This window comes from Monodelphis domestica, chromosome X (genome assembly GCF_027887165.1).
Source record: "Monodelphis domestica isolate mMonDom1 chromosome X, mMonDom1.pri, whole genome shotgun sequence".
NCBI lineage: Eukaryota > Metazoa > Chordata > Mammalia > Didelphimorphia > Didelphidae > Monodelphis > Monodelphis domestica.
Window position 1 is genome coordinate 9,905,952 of NC_077235.1, and position 18,932 is coordinate 9,924,883.

Sequence of the window (18,932 nt, forward strand, 5' to 3'; positions counted from 1 at the left end):
CTCCATTTTGAATTCCTTGAGAGCTTGTGACCAGTTTCCATTTTTTTGAAAGTTTGGATGTGTTTGCTTGTTTGTCTCTTTCTGCTGTCGCCTCTCTACTCTGCTCCTTTTCACCATAGAAGTTATCCAGGGTCAAGGGTTTTTTATTTCCTTAGGTTCTTGTGGATTGCAGTTTCTTCATGTTGGTAGCCATTGCTGTGCTCATTTTTTCTCTGTATTATCTTGGCTTCTCAGCCAGAAGTTAGTTCTTGGTGTAGTGGACTTTAAAGAGTCTTGCCCTGAGGCTATTTTTCCAGTCTCCATTGAATCTGCTGAGGTCATCCCAGGTCTGCATGACCAGCCTTGGTCTGCCTTGTTTCTTCGTCTGAGCTCTATGCCCTGAGCTCCACGCTCCTCAGCCTTGGGTCCCAAGTCTAGCTGTCAAGGCCTTGTGTTGCTCTCAGAGTAAGACCATGGTACCCTCAGCCAGCCCCCAAGAATTTAGAGATTCCCCCTTCCTCTCTCTGACTCTTCTGTGATAGGTGGCATGGAGGAGGGGTGATAAGCTTGCACTTTTGTAGGTTAATTTTACCCCCTTATAGCATGGAAATGCCCAAAACTCTGCCTACCTTCAAAGTTGCAGCCCTTGGCAGAGTCCCTTCCCTTGTCTGATTTTGATTTTTGTCCTTTTGAGACTTTTTGTTGTGATTAGTAGTAGGAAGAGTTGGGGAGTTCCTTCTACTCTATGGACATCTTAGCCCAGAAGTCTGCATCAATATTCTTTAGGAATATTGGCCTATAGTTTTCTTTCTCTGTTTTTGTTCTTCCTGGTTTAGGTATCAACACCATATTTATGTCATAAAAAAGAGTTCAGTGGAATTCCTTCCTCAGCTGTTTTCTGAATAGTTTTTATAGTGTTGGAATTAAATGTTCTTTAAATGTTTGGTAGAATTTACTTATTAATCCATCTGGTCCTGGGGCTTTTTTCTTAGGGAATTTGTTGCTTGTTAAATTTCTTTTTCTAAGATGAGATTGTTTAAGTATTCTATTTCTTCTTCCCTTAACCTGAGCAATTTATATTTCTTTAAATATCCATCTATTTCACTTATCAGATTTATTGGCATATAATTGGATAAAATAATTTCTATCTTCTTCATTAGTTGTAATCTTGCTCTTTTCATTTTTAATTCTGGCAATTTGGTGTTCTTTCTTTTTTAATCAAATTAATAAATGATTTATCTATTTTATTGATTTTTAAGTAAAAACCAATTTCTTCTCTTATTTATTAATTCAATGGCTTTCTTACTTTCAATTTTATTAATCTCTCCTTTGAGTTTCAGGATGTGTAATTTGATGTTTAATGGAATATTTTTAATTTGCTCTTTTTCTAGTTTTATTTTAGTTGCATGCCCAAATCACTGATCTGCTCTTTCTCTGTTTTACAGAAATTTGCCTTTATAGATATAAATTGTCCCCTAAGTACTGCTTTGGCTGTATCTCAAATATTTTGGTATATTGTCTCCTTGCCATTCTCTTTAATGAAATTGTTGATTTGTTTTATGATTTGTTCTTTGACTCGCTCATTCTTTAATATAAGATTATTTAGTTTCCAGTTAATTTTAGTCTTTTTTTCTAGTTCTTTGTTCATTGTAATTTTATAGCATTATGTTCTGTAAAGGATGTATTTAATTTTTCTGCATTTGGTTATAAGGCATTTATGTCCAAGTATAGTATCAGTCTTTGTGAAGGTGCCATGTAATCTGAGAAAAATGTATATTTCTTTCTATTCCAATTCAGTTTTCTCCAAAGGGGTATCAAGCCTAACTTTTCTAAAATTCTATTCATCTTTTTATTTTCTTTCTTGTTTATTTTTTGTTTAATTTATCTAATTCTGAGAGATTAATGTGCCCTACTGATATGGTTTTATTGTCTCTTTCCTCTTCTTTTTTTTTAATAACCCTTACCTTCCGTCTTGGAGTCAATACTATGTATTGGCTTCAAGGCAGAAGAGTGGTAAGGTCTAGGCAATGGGGGTCAAGTGACTTGCCCAGGGTCACACAGCTGGGAAGTGTCTGAGGCCAGATTTGAACCTAGGACCTCCCGTCTCTAGGCCTGGCCCTCAATCCACTGAGCTACCCAGCTGCCCTCTCTCTTTCCTCTTCTAACTCATGTAGTTTCTCCTTTAGGAATTTGGATGCTAAGCTATTTGGTTCATATATGTTTAATGTTGATATTTATTCTTCTGTGGTTCCTTTTATCAAAAATTTTCTTCTTCATCTCTTTTAATTAGGTCATTTTTCACGTTTGACAATTTTTTACCATTTGCTTTTTCTGGTATCATAATTGCTACCCCTACTTTTTTTAAATTTTAGCTTAAGCATAGTAGATTTTGCTCCAGCATTTTACTTTTACTCTGTGCATCTCCCTGCTTTAAATGTATGTTTTTTATACATAGCATATTGTGGGATTCTGGCTTTTTATCCACTTTATTAAACCTCTTCCATTTTATGGGTGAGTTCATCTCATTCACATTCAGAGTTATGATTACTGTGTGTTCCTCTCCATCTTATTCCCCCCCCTTGTTTATCCTTTTCTTTCTCTCCTTTCAGCCATTCCCTGTTTACACTTTTTTGTTTCTGTTTACACACTCTGAATTTCCCATCCCTTTTGTCTGTCCCTCTTTTTTTATCCCCCCTCCCCTTCTTGCTTTCCTATTGGGTAACATAGATTTCTATATCTGACTGTTGATGTTATTCCCACTTTGTGTCAATTCCAGTGACAGTAAGATTCAGGCATTGTACCTACCCCCCAGTTTTCCCTTTCACTGTATTGATTCTTACATGCCTCCTCATGTGAAATAATTTACCTTCAACTTTCTCTCCTTTTCTCTTTTCCTAGTGTATGCGTCTTTCTTATCCCTTGATTTTTAAAAATCATCCCATCATATTCAATTTACTCCCTACTCTCTGTCTATATATGGCCCTATTCATTGTCCTAACAGTGATAAAGTTCTTAAGTATCTTCAGTATCTTAAGTACTTTAGGTATCTTAGGTATTTCAAGGATCATAGATATCTTAAGTATTTTAATTATCACCTTACTAATAATGTATTCAATTCTTTCCCTTGATTACCTTCAAGTATCTTAAGTATCTCATACCAGCGGTTCTCAACCTGTGGGTCGCGACCCCGGCGGGGGTTGAACAACCAAAACACAGGGTCGCCTAAAGCCATCGGAAAATACATATTTCCGATGGCTTTAGTCGCTGAGAAATCGCACTACTTTACAGCAAGATCTTGGAAAGAATGGGGACCCTACTGCCCCACATTGTACTAATATTAGTTACCTATCAGCAGCCCTCCCCATATGAGGGGTGATGGATTTACCTTGTTGCCTGGAGACTGGACTCAAACAGAGACCCAGAGAGAACAACCGGGTGCTGGCTCCAGAGGGGTTAAGAACAAGTCCTGGAGCAGATAACTCCTGGAGCAAATAACAGAGTCCAGTAACCCCAGGAAAGTGAAGCTTCAGCTCGAGCTGGAGGGAGATGACAGGAAGAATAAGGCAGTGTCTGCAGACCCCCTCCCCAGGCAGGACTTACCTCCTGCCCCAGGCTGCCTCCTGCTGGATTAATATTTCTCAACATATAATTAAATATTGTTTTTGTGATTAATCACTATGTTTAAATTATGTTTGATTTGTAGCAATGAGAATACATAATGCATATCAGGTATTTACATTCCAAATCATAACTGTAGCAAAATTACAGTTTTGAAGTAGCCACCAAAATAATTTTTTGGTTTGGGGTCAGCGCAACATGAGGAACTGTATTGCAGGGTCACAGCATTAGAAAGGTTGAGAACCACTGTCTTATACCATAACTATCTTAAGTATTCAAGTTATCCCCATACAAGGAATTGTAATTTATTTAACCCATTGTTCCCTTGGTTACTTTAAGTATATATATTCAATACTTTAGATATCTTGTATACTATAGAAATCTTAAATAACCTAGTTACCACTGTCTTATGAGGGGATATGATTAGTTTAACCTCACTGATTCCCTTGAGTTTTTTCTATTTACCTTTTTTATCCTTCTTTTGAGTGTCAAATTTGATCATCAATTTTTCTTTTTAGCTCTTGTTTCATCAGGATTTCCTGGAATTCCTCTATTTCATTAAATAATCACTCCCCCCCACCCCTTGGAATATTATGCTTAGTTTCACTGGGTATGTGATTTTTTTTGTGTAGGCCTAGATCCTTTGCCTTGTGGAATGTCATATTCCATGCCTTATGATCCTTTAATGTAGAAGCTTCTAGGTCCTGTGTAATCCTCATTGTGGTTCTATAATATTTAATTGGTTTTTTTCCTGGCTGCTTGTATTATTTTCTCCTTGGTTTGGGAATTCTGGAATTTGGCTATAATAGTCTTGAAATTTTTAAATTTGAGATTTCTTTCAGGAGTGGATCAGTGGATTCTTTCCATTTCTATTTTCTCTTCTTGTTCAAGAATATCAGGACAGTTTTCTTTGGTAATTTCTTTCAATATGGTGTCCAAATTATTTTTTTAAATCATGGATTTCACACAATTCAGTGATTCTTAGATTAACTCTCTTGGTTCTATTTTATTTTCCAGGCCAATTGTTTTTCTTGTGAAAAATTTCATGTTTCCTTCTATTTTTTCATTCTTTTGAATTTGTTTTATTGTTTCCCACTGTCTCATGAAGTCATTAGCTTCTATTTGTCCAATTCTAATTTTTAAGGAGCTCTTTTTTCTTTGAGTTTTAACTGTTTTTTTTCCTGTTTGAAATATTGTATATCCTTTTTGGGGAAACTGTTTTCTTCAGTAAGTTTTTCTTTTAGGCTGTTGATTTTTTCTATCATTTTCTTTCCTACTTTTTTCTAAGTTTTTTAATTATTTGCTTTGCTGCCCTTTTGGGGAGCTCTACCAAGATTTTATTTTGGACTTGGCATCTTTGACATTTTCCTTTGAAGCTTCACAGGTTTTCATTTTTTCATTGCTATCTTTTTCTGAGCTTTATTTTGGCCATCTCTCTTATCAAAATGTTTTTCTAGCATTAGGCTTTTCTGTCTTTTGCTTATTTGGAAGTTACTCTTTTCTCTTGATTTTGTCTATATGCTAGAGCTTAGCTCTATTCCTGGAATGAAGAGTTCTGTCTTGTGCTTGTTCTGTACTTGGGATCAGCTCATCTGTCTCAGTCTCAGACTGAGCACTCTGCAGAGGCAGCCTGCTTGGCCTGCTGTGTGGAAGTTTATATTTGTTCAGTTCAGTAGGTTCAAATCGGGTTCTGTCCAATCCTGCCATGGCTAGACTGAGTTGGGCTGAATTCCTCCCACTGCTGTTTGTTCTGTGTTGAATTGGTTTCTCTTCTTACCCTGCTGAGGCTAGGAACTGGTTGTGCTCTTTCCTCAGAGTCTAGCTTCCACTGAAGCTTGTTTAGCACTTTACTCATACCACAGTGAGATGAGTTCGTGCTTCTCTCCACATCTTTTGGTTCTTTTGCTCTAAAATTCATTTGGAGGCATTTTTGTTCTTCTGTGGTCCTTTGGAGGGTGATTAGCATACTTCTAATATTCTGCCTACCTCCCAGAGGTTTCACCTTTTAAGTACTTTGCCTTCTTTAGAAAAAAGGAATATAGGCAGGAAAATCAAGAGTGACCTTCACTTCTTGGGGTCCTTGGATTCTCTAGTCAGAACTTTCTAGCTCTGTGCTGGATGAAGGAAGTTGCTAGAAGAGCCCCAGAGCTCTGATTTGATGGGGGAAAGGGGGCCCAAGAAGCTGAGCAACTAGTTGCTGTACTGTAAGAATCAATGGATATGAAGGATTCAGAAATCCTTAGAAGAGTTTATAGGAACTGATATAGAGCAAATCAAGCCAAACCCAGAAAACAGTTTGCACAATGAGCAAGCACATCAATATGAAGGAAATTAACATTAGGAAATGTCAAAATCCTGATCAATGTAGAGAGATCTATCATGCCTCCACAGAGCTTATGGTAAAGCAGGCCATCCTCCTTTCAACAGAGAAGAGATGGACCATAGGTTCAGAGTGAGCTATGCTTTGTCAAAGATGTCTACTGAGTTGCTGGTTTATTGAAGAACAGTTCTTTGTTCTAAGAAGGGGTTATAGTAGTGGTGATAGTAGAGGAAGGTGGAGAGAGTTATTGGGAAGTAATAGTGATATAAACGAAAAGCAAAGATATCCTTAAGCACCTTATAGCTCATTTAAATATCAAGATTAGGACCGACAAAGATGATGGTGAAGTGTTAGGCAGCAGATAAGTATTCTAAGTATCCCTGGTTACCGCTGGCCAGGAGATTGCTAGACACAGAATGCCCCATTCTCTCTCCCTCCAATAAGAACTGTTACCAAGTAGAATTTTGGACACTCTAAGTTCTGTTTGAGAACTCAGCTCTGTGATTCCCCAAGCAGTTTCCAGGCAACTCTCTGGTCTAGTGAGTAGATGGATAGGGCAAGAATATTGAATATAGTCCTGGTTTTGAATAGGGTCTAGAGGACCTAGCCAACCTCGCCTAGAATTGGCCCACCTGATTCCTTAAGGTCTTAGCTTATTTCATTGTACTGGGTAAACCAGGGAATTCAATTATCTTCAGGTCTCAGTGATGGTAAGTATAAAAAGACCTTAATCTAGATCTCTAGTGTCTATGGGACTTCTCCCAGGGGTTCTGGCCAAATTCTTCATGACAGTGTTTCCTAGGATCCTAGCCAGAGACCAAGCCTTCTCAGTCTTGCTGACAGGCCACTGGACAGTCACTGAGGCCCTCTGGCTAAAACTTACTTTTTCTGTGATCAAGAGATTTTGAAAACTTTCCTAGGTGAGTGGGGCTCTTTGGCTAAGGGCTTTCATGGTCCCCACTCCTCCCCATAACCACTAACTGAATGATGTAGTTCTAAAGCTAACACCCTGAGCACTGACTGGAAGAAAACAGTTACTGGCTTGGCAGTGCTTACCCAGGGACAATTTCTTCCCACATCTATTTCAATGGGGTTTAATTCTGTCAATCAAGGTATGTATGCCTCTGAAATGAGCTTCATTGTGGGTTCTCAGCTTGTCCTGAGATGAGGGAGGGGAAGTTTGATTGGAAAAAACAGATGGGGATCTGGAAGTGGTCCAGGATTGACCACACTGAAATGAAGGGGTAAGGCAAAGGGCATGGCCAGTTACAACATGCTACTATGAGTTAGGGTTGCTGTCTGTTGGCTAGGATAAAATTGGGAACCATCAGATAAGTAAAGAGTAGAGTTTACCCAGGGCAAACGAGAAAGGGTGGTTTGACAGAGAGAGAGAGCTAGCAGAGACAGAATTGATGAAGAAGCAGCCAAGGTAGCATTTTATAATGGCTGGAGCGTCAGATTCAGAGTGAGGAAGACATTCTACCTCTGGCACTTACTACAAGATCTTGGGCACATTACTTAACTTCTCTCAGCCTCCGTTTCCTCATCTGTAAAATGGGGGTAGCAATAGTAGCTATCTCACAGGTTGTTGTAAGGGCCAAATGAAACAATGCTATGATAAATAAATAAAACTATAATATTGGCCTAAACTGTACAGATAGTGTAGCAGCTATCCAAATGGGACTGGGCAAGACAGGAATAGGCTCTTCTAATAGCTGGTATGACTGCATGGTGAGGTCACTTACCTAGAACATCAATACCCAGCCATTCTAGTTCATAGGTCCTACATGGAAAACCAATTTAATAACATTGGCTAGAATTTATATTTAAGATTTACAGATCATTTGAGTCAAATATTTTCTCTCGTTTGATCCTCACAACAAACCTATGAATGCTATTATTATTCCAATTTTTACAGATGAGGAAACAGACTTAGAGAGGATTGAAGTCTTACCCAGGGTTTTATCTAGTTAAATGTTTGAGTCCTGATTTGAACTCAGGTCTTCTTGGCTTCAAGCCCAATGCTCTTAACTTCTGGGCCACCTATCTATACTTACTGAAGCAGATGAAAGTTGTGGCTCTTTCAGATCCTTCAGAGAAGTCATAGATGATAGAACCACAGCTTGTCATATCTACAAAGCACACTAGAAATCATTGAGACCTTGTACAGATAGGGAGACTGAGATCCTGAGTGGTGAAATGACTTAATCAAAGTCATACATACATTAAGGGGTAGAGCAAGGATTTGAACCTAGTACCTCTGACTCAAGATGTCAGACTTTATATACTCTCTCTGCTAGTTTTAGATAGAAGTAAGAAATTACCAAAAAGGTCATTAGACTTTGGGATGGGCAACTGACTAGGGGTCTGGCACAAGCTATCTAGTATCATAAGGACATATTCTTTCCTGAAGCCAGGGGGATGGATTAGGTGCCATCTCCTGGTTCCTCCCTGAGTTGTGATCCTACAGTAACAACACCTCGTAGTGACATCACAGTTCCACTTCAAAGTTATTGTCACAAGGAGGATCATGGATTCAAAGCTGAAAGGGACTTTAAAAGCTCTGTAGTCCATAAGAGGAAATGGAGACCCATGGGGGAAGTGACATGTCCAAAGTCACACAAGAATCAGCATCAGGGAGAGGCAGGATTCAAACCCATATCCTCTCATTTCAAATACACAATTCTTTCTTTTAAAAAAGAATTTAAAAAAATCATTACTATCTTTTGTTTCTCCCACACCTATGTATCTCATTGTTTCTGCTCTCCAGAATCATCCTCCCCATCTTTATAATTAAAAATAGAAAAGAGGGGGAAAACAAAGTTGGCAGAACTAACCAGTCGATTCCAAAAGGGTGATGTTGTATTTGGTATACCACATCTCTACAAAGAACTAAAGGAGAAATGCCACCTTCATTGTCTTCTTTGGGGCCAAAGGTCATCATAATTAACCCAGTTTAATTTTGTTGGGTGGCTGAGGCAGGGGCTGTAGTGGAGAGAGCTCTAGCCTTAAGTCAGGAAGATTCATTTCCTGAATTCAAATCCAGCCTCAGACACTTACTAGCTGTGTGACCCTGGGCAAGTCACTTCACTCTGTGTACCTCAGTTTTCTCACCTATAAAAAGAGCTGAAGAAGGAAATAGCAAAGTGCTTCAGTGTCCCAGAGGAATCATAGAGAGTCTGACAGTTCTGTTGTTGCTCTTTCCATTTACATTCTAGTGGTCACTGTGGTCATTGTTTTTCTGGTTCTGCTTCCTTCACTCTGTAGTAATCACCACATTCTATTCATGATTGCTTTTAGCCCAATTATATTCCATTCCATTCGTTTATCATAATTTGTTCAGTTCAGTTCAGGTTTTATATAGAAACTTTTTATCATATTAAAAAATAGATGTCACTATAACTATGCTTTGGATGTCTTTGTTTTTAAGCAACGGCATCATACTTTGTCAAAGGCCTTTTTGCATCAGTTGAGAGGAGTATGTGCTTTTTTGGTGCCTTTGTTTTTGAGACAGTTAGTTATGTGAATTGTTTTCCTAACTTCATCATAGTGAATGACTTAGGGGATAAATTTACCAGAATTTTATTTAGATTTTGAATTGATTTTTTTAATAGTATCAGTGGATAATTCTATGTCTTTGTTTTCTCCTTCCTTTGGATCTACTCCCTACTGATCCCATGGAAGTAGTTTGGCAGTCTGTTTTTTTCTTCTTAATTTTTGAGAATAATTTGGGTGTTATAGGTATAAATTGCTCTTTACAAGTTTGACAGAATTATACTAGAAATCCATCTGTACCAGAGTTTTGTCATTTGTTCTGGAAGTTCCTTGATAGCTAATTTCGTTTCCTTTTCTGAAACTGGATTTTTGAAGATATCTATTTGTTATTTTGCTCATCTGGGTTTTTGCAGGGTGGATACTCCTATATTGCTTTTGAATTTTCAGGTTTGCTGGCATATAACAGTAGAGTAGGTTTTGAGAACTCTTCTTATTTATTTGTTGTGACCTTATTTATTTAAAATTTTTTTTTAAACTTGAGTTTCCTTCTTCCTTTTAATCAACTTGGTGACTAAAAGTTCATCAATTTTGATAGTTTTTTTTTCCTCCAAAAAACAGACTTTAGTTTTGTTTAATCCATTCTATAGTATTTTGGGTTTCCAATATATCTATCTTCCCTCTACATTTCAAAAGCCTCTCATTTGTGCTTTTCTTGTGAGGGGGCATATTTTGTTGGCTTTCTGATTTTTTTTAATTGCATATGCAGTTCATTTCATTATTCTTCCTACAACAGCATGCTGTCATCCTAGTAGCTGATGACAGTCCAATTAGGTACAAATTATCACTTGTATATTTGTCACGATCTGGATTGGTGATTTCATCAGTGTTGGGAATTTGAGGTGTGGATACTTCCTCTATCAATGCAGGTCAGTCACTTTTTGGCAATATACTGTTTTAGAGAGTTGAGTTTAGAGAGCTTGGGGTTAAGCCATACTGTGTGTTAGAGGAGTCATCTTGTAATCCTAACTCTGAGGTCATCCTCCCTTCCACTATACCACTCTACCTCTCATCTCCATATTATTAAGGGGGTAAACGGAGGCACATAGTGGAGAAGTTACTTGTCCAAAGTCCATAGTTAGTTGATGGCAGAAATGGAAATATAACTTGCATGTCTGGATTTTCATCCCCATACTCTTTCTGCTAAACCACCTTGCTTTTTCATTTTAGAAGAACTGAGAGTGTCCTTCATGTACACCTCTTTTTAAAAAAATTTTAAAACCTTACCTTCCATTTTAGAATCAATACTGTGAATTGGTTCCAAGGCAGAAAAGCAATAAAGACTAGGCAATGGGGGTTAAGAGACTTGTCCAGGGTCACACAGCCAAGAAGTATATGAGATCAGATTTTAACCCAGGGCCTCCCATCTCTAGGCCTGGCTCTCAATCCACTGAGCCAGCTATCCCCTCCCATATACTTCTAGTAATCAAATTCCACATGTGAATTTCAAATTTAGCTGCAATTCAGGGCTTCTGGCAAGGGGAAACAAAAGGAATGGAAACAATATGCTTTACATATTATGTAATATATAAATATATATAAAATATAATGTCATATAAATCTTCCTTTCCCTGACTTGCTGAATCCCCAAGTATGCTATCACTTGATGTAGCCAACAGCAGCTCACCTCTTCCTGCCCCTTCTCCCATCCATCCAGAAGGAGTAGCAGTTATACTAGCACACTGATGTTGAACCCAGGCTCAGGCCCAGTTCAACCAATGCCCCTTGGAGACTCTGAACTTCACTGGTCATATGCTACCCACCGTTAGTCCTAGAGATTCTCTTGTTTTTCTCCCTTGACATGTAGATCCCACACCTTGTCCCTCTGTCACTCCTTCCCCACCACCAATTGTACTCACCCCCTTCCCTGAGCCCCTGGAAATTCCTGTGCCACAAGGAATAAGCTTCCCTTTGTCCCAGTCCACTTTCTCTCATACTTCTGTCTCCTAGGCTTCTCTGATGAGATCTTCCCTCTGATGATGCTTCATCCCCTCTCCTGAAGAGAGCTATCCTCTCCAGAACTGTTGGCTCTACTTCTCTCATATTCCCAACATATTGATTCTTCATGTTTTTTTTAATTTGAATTAATTTATTTAGTCAATTTATAACATTATTCCTTGGTTACAATACTCACTTTATTTCCCTCCTTCCCCTCCACCAACCATTCCTGCAGCCGACGCGCAATTTTATTGGATATTACATGTGTCCTTGATCAGAACCTATTTCCATGCTGTTGGTGTTTGTATTGGGATGTTCATTTAGAGTCCACATCCCCAACCACATCCCCTCGACCCATGTGATCAGGCAGTTGTTTTACTTCTGTGTTTCTACCCCCACAGTGTTTCCTCTGAATGTGGATCGTGTTCTTTCTCGTAGATGCCACCAAGTTGTTCAGGATCACTGCATTGCCACTAATGGAAAAGTCCATCACATGCAATTGTACCACAGTGTATCCATCTCTGCCATCACCTTGATTCTTGATAGTGAAATCAGGATACCCTTTGCTCCTCTCTGCATTCTTCCTTTCTGTCTGTCACTCAGCAACTCCTCTGAGATTCACACAATCAAAATATTCTTCCTAGTCCAAATCATGGTGGCTATTGCATATCACCCCCCAGGTCATTCTCCTTCCTTTCTCAAGGAATTCAGTTACTGACTCATCATCTTCCTTTCCTCCCCAACTCTTGTTCATATAGCGAAGGACTTCAATATTCACAGTGATATTCCCTCTAACTCCTTAACCTCCCAGTTCCTCTAATGCTATGACCTATTCCTTCACTCCACTACAGTCACCAAAGGGATGGATGGTCATGCACTGGATCTCAATGTTCTGCTTGCTTAATTTGAACCTCAGACATTCTTCTATGTGACCATAATCTTCCATCATTCTATTGCTCCCTATGTCTCACACTCCTAAACGTATTCTCATGGAGACCTCTAATTCCTCTACCTTTCAATACTTTCTCAGGCCATTATTCCTATTTTGATTTCACTTTCCTTTCTCTCCAGTCTCATCCCAGCAGTTAGCCTTTTCAACCCTACCTTGTCCTTTGCTTTGGAACCCACCCCCAGATGACCCCTCACTACTAATCTCTTGCCACACCTCAGTTCTGTATAACTCCTACCATCTGTTTCCCTGTCAGTGTAGGACTAGCCTCTCCATACTTAGCCAAAATGGCCTTCAGATGACAACCATTCAGTCCATCTATGCAGATGAGATCAATGTCTTTCCACTTTGGTACATTCTACTACTCCCTTGATGGAACCTTGGAAAACCCAGGGGCCACCTCAAATCATGAGGAGATATTGGAGGAGGCTATTAGACTGGAGATATTTGGTCAGAGATCAGTGAGCAAATTTTCCAAAAATTGGAAAATGAGATTCTAAGCCCTTCTCACAGTGAGGTAATAGAGGACTATTCCATCCTCTGAAGAGAATTTTGGATAACAACAATCCTACCACACAAGGTTAGGAGGCCCTGTCAGACATTGCCTCTCAGAGAAAGTGAGAAGGGGAAGACCATCCAGGGCCCATCACTAATTACCATCCTTTTCCTGTCACTCTCCAACCTCACTATTTCCCAGCCTAAGAAGGAGAGAAGGCTCACTTAGCTATTAAGGAAAATTAAATTTGGAAATCCAAGGTAGCTTTGTTAAAGATCAAAGAGATTGAGGTATTGAGTGAGAAGAGAGAGGTAATAAAAATGAAAATAAAGGAGAGGCCATTGAAAGAAGATGGTACATCTTTGTGACCTCCTTTGGATTTTTCTGGTACCCAGTGTTTTTTGGAGGGAGAAATTTTGAATAGTTTATTATTTAAAAGTTTTAGCTGTCTTCTTCTTCCATATCTACTAAGAGGTAGTAGAGAGAAGCAGGAAGTGAACTTCTCTTACTCCTGCTCCAAAAAAGTTTGGCATGAGATGAAGATCCTCACAGAATATCTGACCTGGGTCCCAGTGCTGGGGAAAAAGGCCAAAGGCCAAATAGTATCACCCTATCTCCCTCACAACTGAGGAGGACTTGGGATGCCTACATTCCATCTGGTCCTTTAGCTGCCTTCTGCCTTCTTTCAAATTACATGTAGTCAAGGTTACTGAGAGCATTTGAACTCAGAACCCTTTGGGCCTGTGTTTTCATTACTAGGCTGCCTAATGTCACATACCCATTTCTTTTACCTCAACTTTCTACATAAGATAGAGCTAACAAATGATTTGTGTATTCTTAACCCTTTAGTGGTGTATAATTTTGGAAAGGACCTTAGGAATAGTCTTGTCCAGCTCTCTCCATTCTATGGAGGAGACAAATGAGGTCCAGACCAGGGAAGGAATTTGCCTGAGATCATGCAGCTAGTTAATAAGGGAGAGGGAGAAATGGAACCAAGACTTGTGACTCTTCTTTGAAATGACTAAATAATGGTAGGTTAAGAATGCTAAGGACATGGTCAGATGCTTGCCTTAGCTCCCTCACTCTAGGGAATGGCCTTTGCTATATGCTATATGATGGGAAGGAGCCTAGGTTCTTTGAGGAATAAGGTTAAATGTCTCGTTTATGTTATTGCAGCTCAAGGCAGCAGGGTTGCAAGAAGTCTTTTTTCCATGGCCTCACCTTCTGTCTCCTGGCCAGGAACACTTAAATTGGGGCTGAAGTCTGATCAGGGGATCAGAAAACAGGTTGCAGAGAAACCTGAGTAGGCCTCTGTCTGTGTCAAGTTGTAATAACAGAAGTAGCAATGGTCTTGCCCATAGTAGGTATTTAAGGGATATTTGTTGGCTCAAAAGAATGGCACGCATTGGAATTAGGGCTTCATCCCAGCTCTGTCACAGCTGGGCTTTTGAGGCTCCAAGTATAGCCAGAGAGTAATCAAATACAAATAGTACTGGCTACTAAAACCCCAGGAAATCACAAATGGTACCCTTGGAGTTGATTTCTCCATCATAAAACTGGCTAGTTTGAATGTCATGATTTTATGTGACTTCCTCGTGGAAAATAAATGATGGTGAAGTACAAGGCACTGGGCAGAAAATGAGATACCAGGAAATTTGCTTTCATCTAGATTACTTCAGTAAGGCAGTGGTTGTAGCAGGCGCCATGCCGGACCTGCAGCATAGAATATCTGGGTTCTACTCCCACCTTTGAGGCTTACTAGCTGGATGACTCTGGGCAAGTCACATGATTTCCCTGAGCCTGAGTGTCCTCATCTGTGAAAAAAACCCCATGATAATTTCCCTTCCAGGACTGCTCTGAGGCCAGGACAAATATGAGATGCGTTTTGTAAGTTTGAAATCATTATATGAGTTATTGCTCATTTTATTATAGTCAAGAAGATGTCAGGCAGCCTGAAGGTACATTTATGAACCACCTACTATTCTGGCAAGTCAAAAGCCAGAATTAAGGTTGCTGAGAGAAATATCAATAATCTCAGATATGCAGATGATAGCACTCTAATGGCAGAAAATGAAACGGAATTAAACAGCCTCTTGATGAGGGTGAAAGAGGAGACTATAAAAGCTAGGTTGGAGCTTAACAATGAAAAAATCATTAAGATCATGGCTTCTCACTTCCTGGGAAATAGAAAAAGAAGAAATGGAAGCAGTGTCAGATTTCCTATTCTTAGGCTCAAAGATCACTGCAGATGGTGACTGCAGCCATGAAATTAAAAGACGCTCACTCCTTGGAAGGAAAGCCATGGCAAATCTGGACAGCATACTAAAAGCCTCAGAGACATCACCTTGCTGACAAAGGTCGGTATAGTCAAAGCCATGGTTTCTCTAGTAGCAATGTCAGGCTGCAAGAATTGGATGATGAGGAAAGTGGAAGGGCTCAGAATCGATGCTTTCAATGACGCTGGAGAAGACTTTGGAGAGTCCCTTGGACAGCAAGGACATAACCTAATCCACTTAAAGAAATTAACTCTATTCATTAGAAAGTCAAATACTGAAGTTGTAGTTTAAACACGTTGGCCACATAATGAGAAGCCAGGACTCGCTGGAAAAGATCCTAATGTCTTGGGAAAGATTGAAGGCAAAAGGTCAAAGTGTCTCAACTGCAGGACTTCTGAAAAATGAATCTAATGGAATTGTGGAAAAGAAGCAGCTCATGTATCTGCTAGTATCTTCCCAGCAATCCTTGGCCATGGGTCTAAGGGAGATGGTTTTTAGGGCACTTACTAACTTGTATCTTTGAGTGAATCCCTTCCCTCTCTGGGTTTCAGTTTCCTCATCTATAAAATGAGGATTTTGGACCAGATGACCTTTACAGTTTTGATTCCAAATTCCTCATATCTCAAGAAGTAGGTTTTCCAAAATAAGTACATGGATGTTTTATTCATTCACGTGATCTTCACCAGTATTAGGTCCCCAGAGAAACAAAGAAATGTGCCAGATAGCATCCTGGGGCTGGACCGGCTCATAGCTGAGCCGAGCCGAGTGAGACAAAACCTTTCAGTATTACAATGTATAAATACATCTGGGATCTAATCATTCTAGTCTTGTCCTTCTTGGGAACCTTTGCCAAGATCTTCCCAGGTACCCACCAAAGAATATATGCCCAAAGGGCTAGGGACCTTTCTAATGGTCTCTGAGATAAGAGCAAACTAAATTGGAGGAGAGGCAGTATTGCATACTGTACAGAGCTCTGGTCCTCAGGTCAGGAAAATCTCCTGACACTGACATCAGCTATGCTATCACTACCACCCAGTGCCCCTAAAGTTGCCCATACTGATATCGCAAGTCTGGACCAAACTAATAAGAAACTAAGAATGCAGGGCAAGATATATGTCCAAAGAATGGTATGTTCTTTCTGTGCTGTAAAAGTTTAGAGGATACAGAGATCATTGTGGGCAGGGGTGGTAGGAAAAAATGGAGGAAGAATGACTTGAGCAGAGTCTTGAAGACTGGAGAAGATGGGGAGGCGGTGCAGATTCCTGCCAGAGGGTACAGTATGAACAAAAGCCTAGTGGTGGGAATGTGCATGATGTATGAAGGAAATGGTAAGATTGGTCTGACTGGAGTAGAAGGTTCATGTTAAAATGTAATAAACAATAGGTTGCTTGAAGGACAAAATGTAGGAAGAGTAAAATATTGGGGCTGAAACAGTATGTACGTAGATATCCAGGAAGCACTTTTCCTGAGGTTATTCCTACTATATGGAGCAAAGTCACTCCTAGTACAAGTCACTTAAGTTATACTCTGGACCAGAGATTCACATACATACATATATATATATATATATATATATATATATATATATATATATATATATATACATACATATCCAACACATTTGAAGTTTTCTTGGCAAAGATACTGTAGCAGTCCACCCCTAGCTATGGGCACGGGGAACAGTTGGTATGTACAGATTGCCTTAGAAGAGAGCATGCTCAGTCTTGACCATGCTTAGTGGCTGGGAAAGCCTCTGACCCTTGACCCCAGCTTCCCCCAGGTTAGGCGGGAACACGGGTGTCTTTGTGCTCACCTGGTTAAGAGAAACCACACCTATACCTTGTCATTAACCAATGATAATCATCCCTATATACTGTGTATATTTGCATATAAATAGCGCCAAGCCAGCTCCGCCTCGCTCTCTTCTGCTCTTCCTCCCTTCCAACTCGAACTGATGCCTGTCCTTGCTGGAGCCTGACCTTGGGCCAGGCTCCATCTCTAATCTTTCTCTATCATCTCTCCGACCTGTGTGGTATTGAATCTGGATCTCTGGACTGGTAAAAGCCTTCGGAAGGGTCCTTTGATCAGAGCTTGGCTGTGGCTCATTGATAATTAATAAAGACTCATTCCTGCCACCTCATATCTCTACTTCGACTCCATCATCCCCCTCGTGGTATCTAAAACTTCTATCCTTTCTCTATCTTCCTACCTTAAAGCTTCTCTCTCCCCTCTGAGGAAGCTTTAGATACATAGCAATTGTTTGCCATTTTCTTTTCCAGCTCATTTAACAGATGAGGAAACTGAGGCAAAAGGGGTAAAGTAACTTTTCCAGAGTCCCATAGCTAATAAGTGTCTGAGGATGGATTTGAACTGAAGATGAATCTTCCCGATTCTAGGCCTGGCACTTTATCCACTGTGTCACCTAGCTATCCACATATGGATGTGTATGTGCATACACACACGTACACAAACATATATGTACCAGGTGTCCCTAGAGTGTTAGTATAGTTTTAAGCTTTATATTCTTCATAATCTTATATTTTAGGGGGTCCATGAATTTGGATGGGAAAAAAATTTCATCTTTCTTTTCACTAACTTCTAACTGAAATTGAGCATTTCCTTCAACTATTTGCAAACCTGATTCTGAGCAAGGTTCCCTAGGCTTCCCTCTCCTCCCAGCCTGCCCAAGGAGTCCATATGGCCCAAAGGAGATGAAGAAGCTGCCGGGGATGGGGGTGGGGGATTGGGAACTATTTCATGAAGAAGCTAGCGGCTGAGTGACCTCTTCCAGGAAGAGGACAGGAGAGAGTACATCCCAGGCATGTAGGAGGTGGTAGCTGAGTGTGGCTTGGAGGTTGATGTACTAGGCACTTGGAGAGCGAGATCCTGACAGATGTGGAGGCCAGCCAGTGTGCCAAGATGACCAAGCTGGAAATGGAAGGGTGAGTTTGACCCAGCACAAGAAGGTCAGGGTGCAGAGTGGTAGGATTAAGATTAGGAAGGTAGAGGAGAGGAAGATTGTATCAGAGCATCATCCATTTTAAGAGTCCCAAGGTATTTCAGGGACTGTTTGGACGTAAGCCTATAATGACAATAGGGAAGGACAGTAGATGTTCCAGGAGGGAGGTGGCAGTCAGTTCCCCAACAGTTACTATGTGTTGGGTAGCGAGTGGAGAAACCCAAAATGAAATGGCTTCTGCTTGACTTCAAGGTGCTTAGATTCTCCTGGCACACTCAGCTTTATGCTGTAGGCCCTGTGGGACTCCCTTCCCTATAGGCTCAGGCAAGTGACTGGCTGGGATTCTGATTTGTTCAGGCCATCTTGGGACTGCCTTCCATTCTCCCTCTTTGTTGTCACCCTGCATCCCTTGACTAGTGTTTGTACCTTAAAGTTTTCCAGCTCAAATACCTCATTTTACAGATGCTGAAACTTAGGTCCAGAGAGAAGAGACTTGTCCTAGGTCATATAGCTTGTACTTGCAGAGGCAAGATTTCAGCTGGCAGGTCCTGGGACCCAAACCCTGAGGCCAGCACTGTCTTTCCACTTCACTAGCTATGCATTCCACCCTGAGTCGTCCCCCCCACCCCCGACTCCCCTTAATTCACTACTGAAGCATAAGTGGAGGGCCATTCCAGAAATGAGTACAGATGTGCTTTCATTGTTTGTGGGCTTACAGCAGCCAAGGCTAAGTAGGAGGTGCTGGGAGAGAAAAAGAAAAACTCAAGCAAAGGTCTCATGATGTCAGTTTGGAGGCTGCCTTCTATTCCTAGCTCTCCCACTGAGTGAGCTGGCAATCCGTGGGT

General features: G+C 40.3%; 1 protein-coding gene across 1 annotated transcript in view; it reads left to right on the plus strand.

The window, feature by feature from the left end:
- The first annotated feature begins 6,474 nt into the window (after positions 1 to 6,474).
- The window catches only part of XKRX (XK related X-linked), a 30,041-nt gene continuing 17,583 nt past the window's right edge, over positions 6,475 to 18,932 (plus strand). The window contains exon 1 of the mRNA XM_056809755.1: positions 6,475 to 6,627. The gene's annotated coding sequence lies outside the window, so the exon portion shown is untranslated. The remainder of the gene's footprint in view (positions 6,628 to 18,932) is intronic.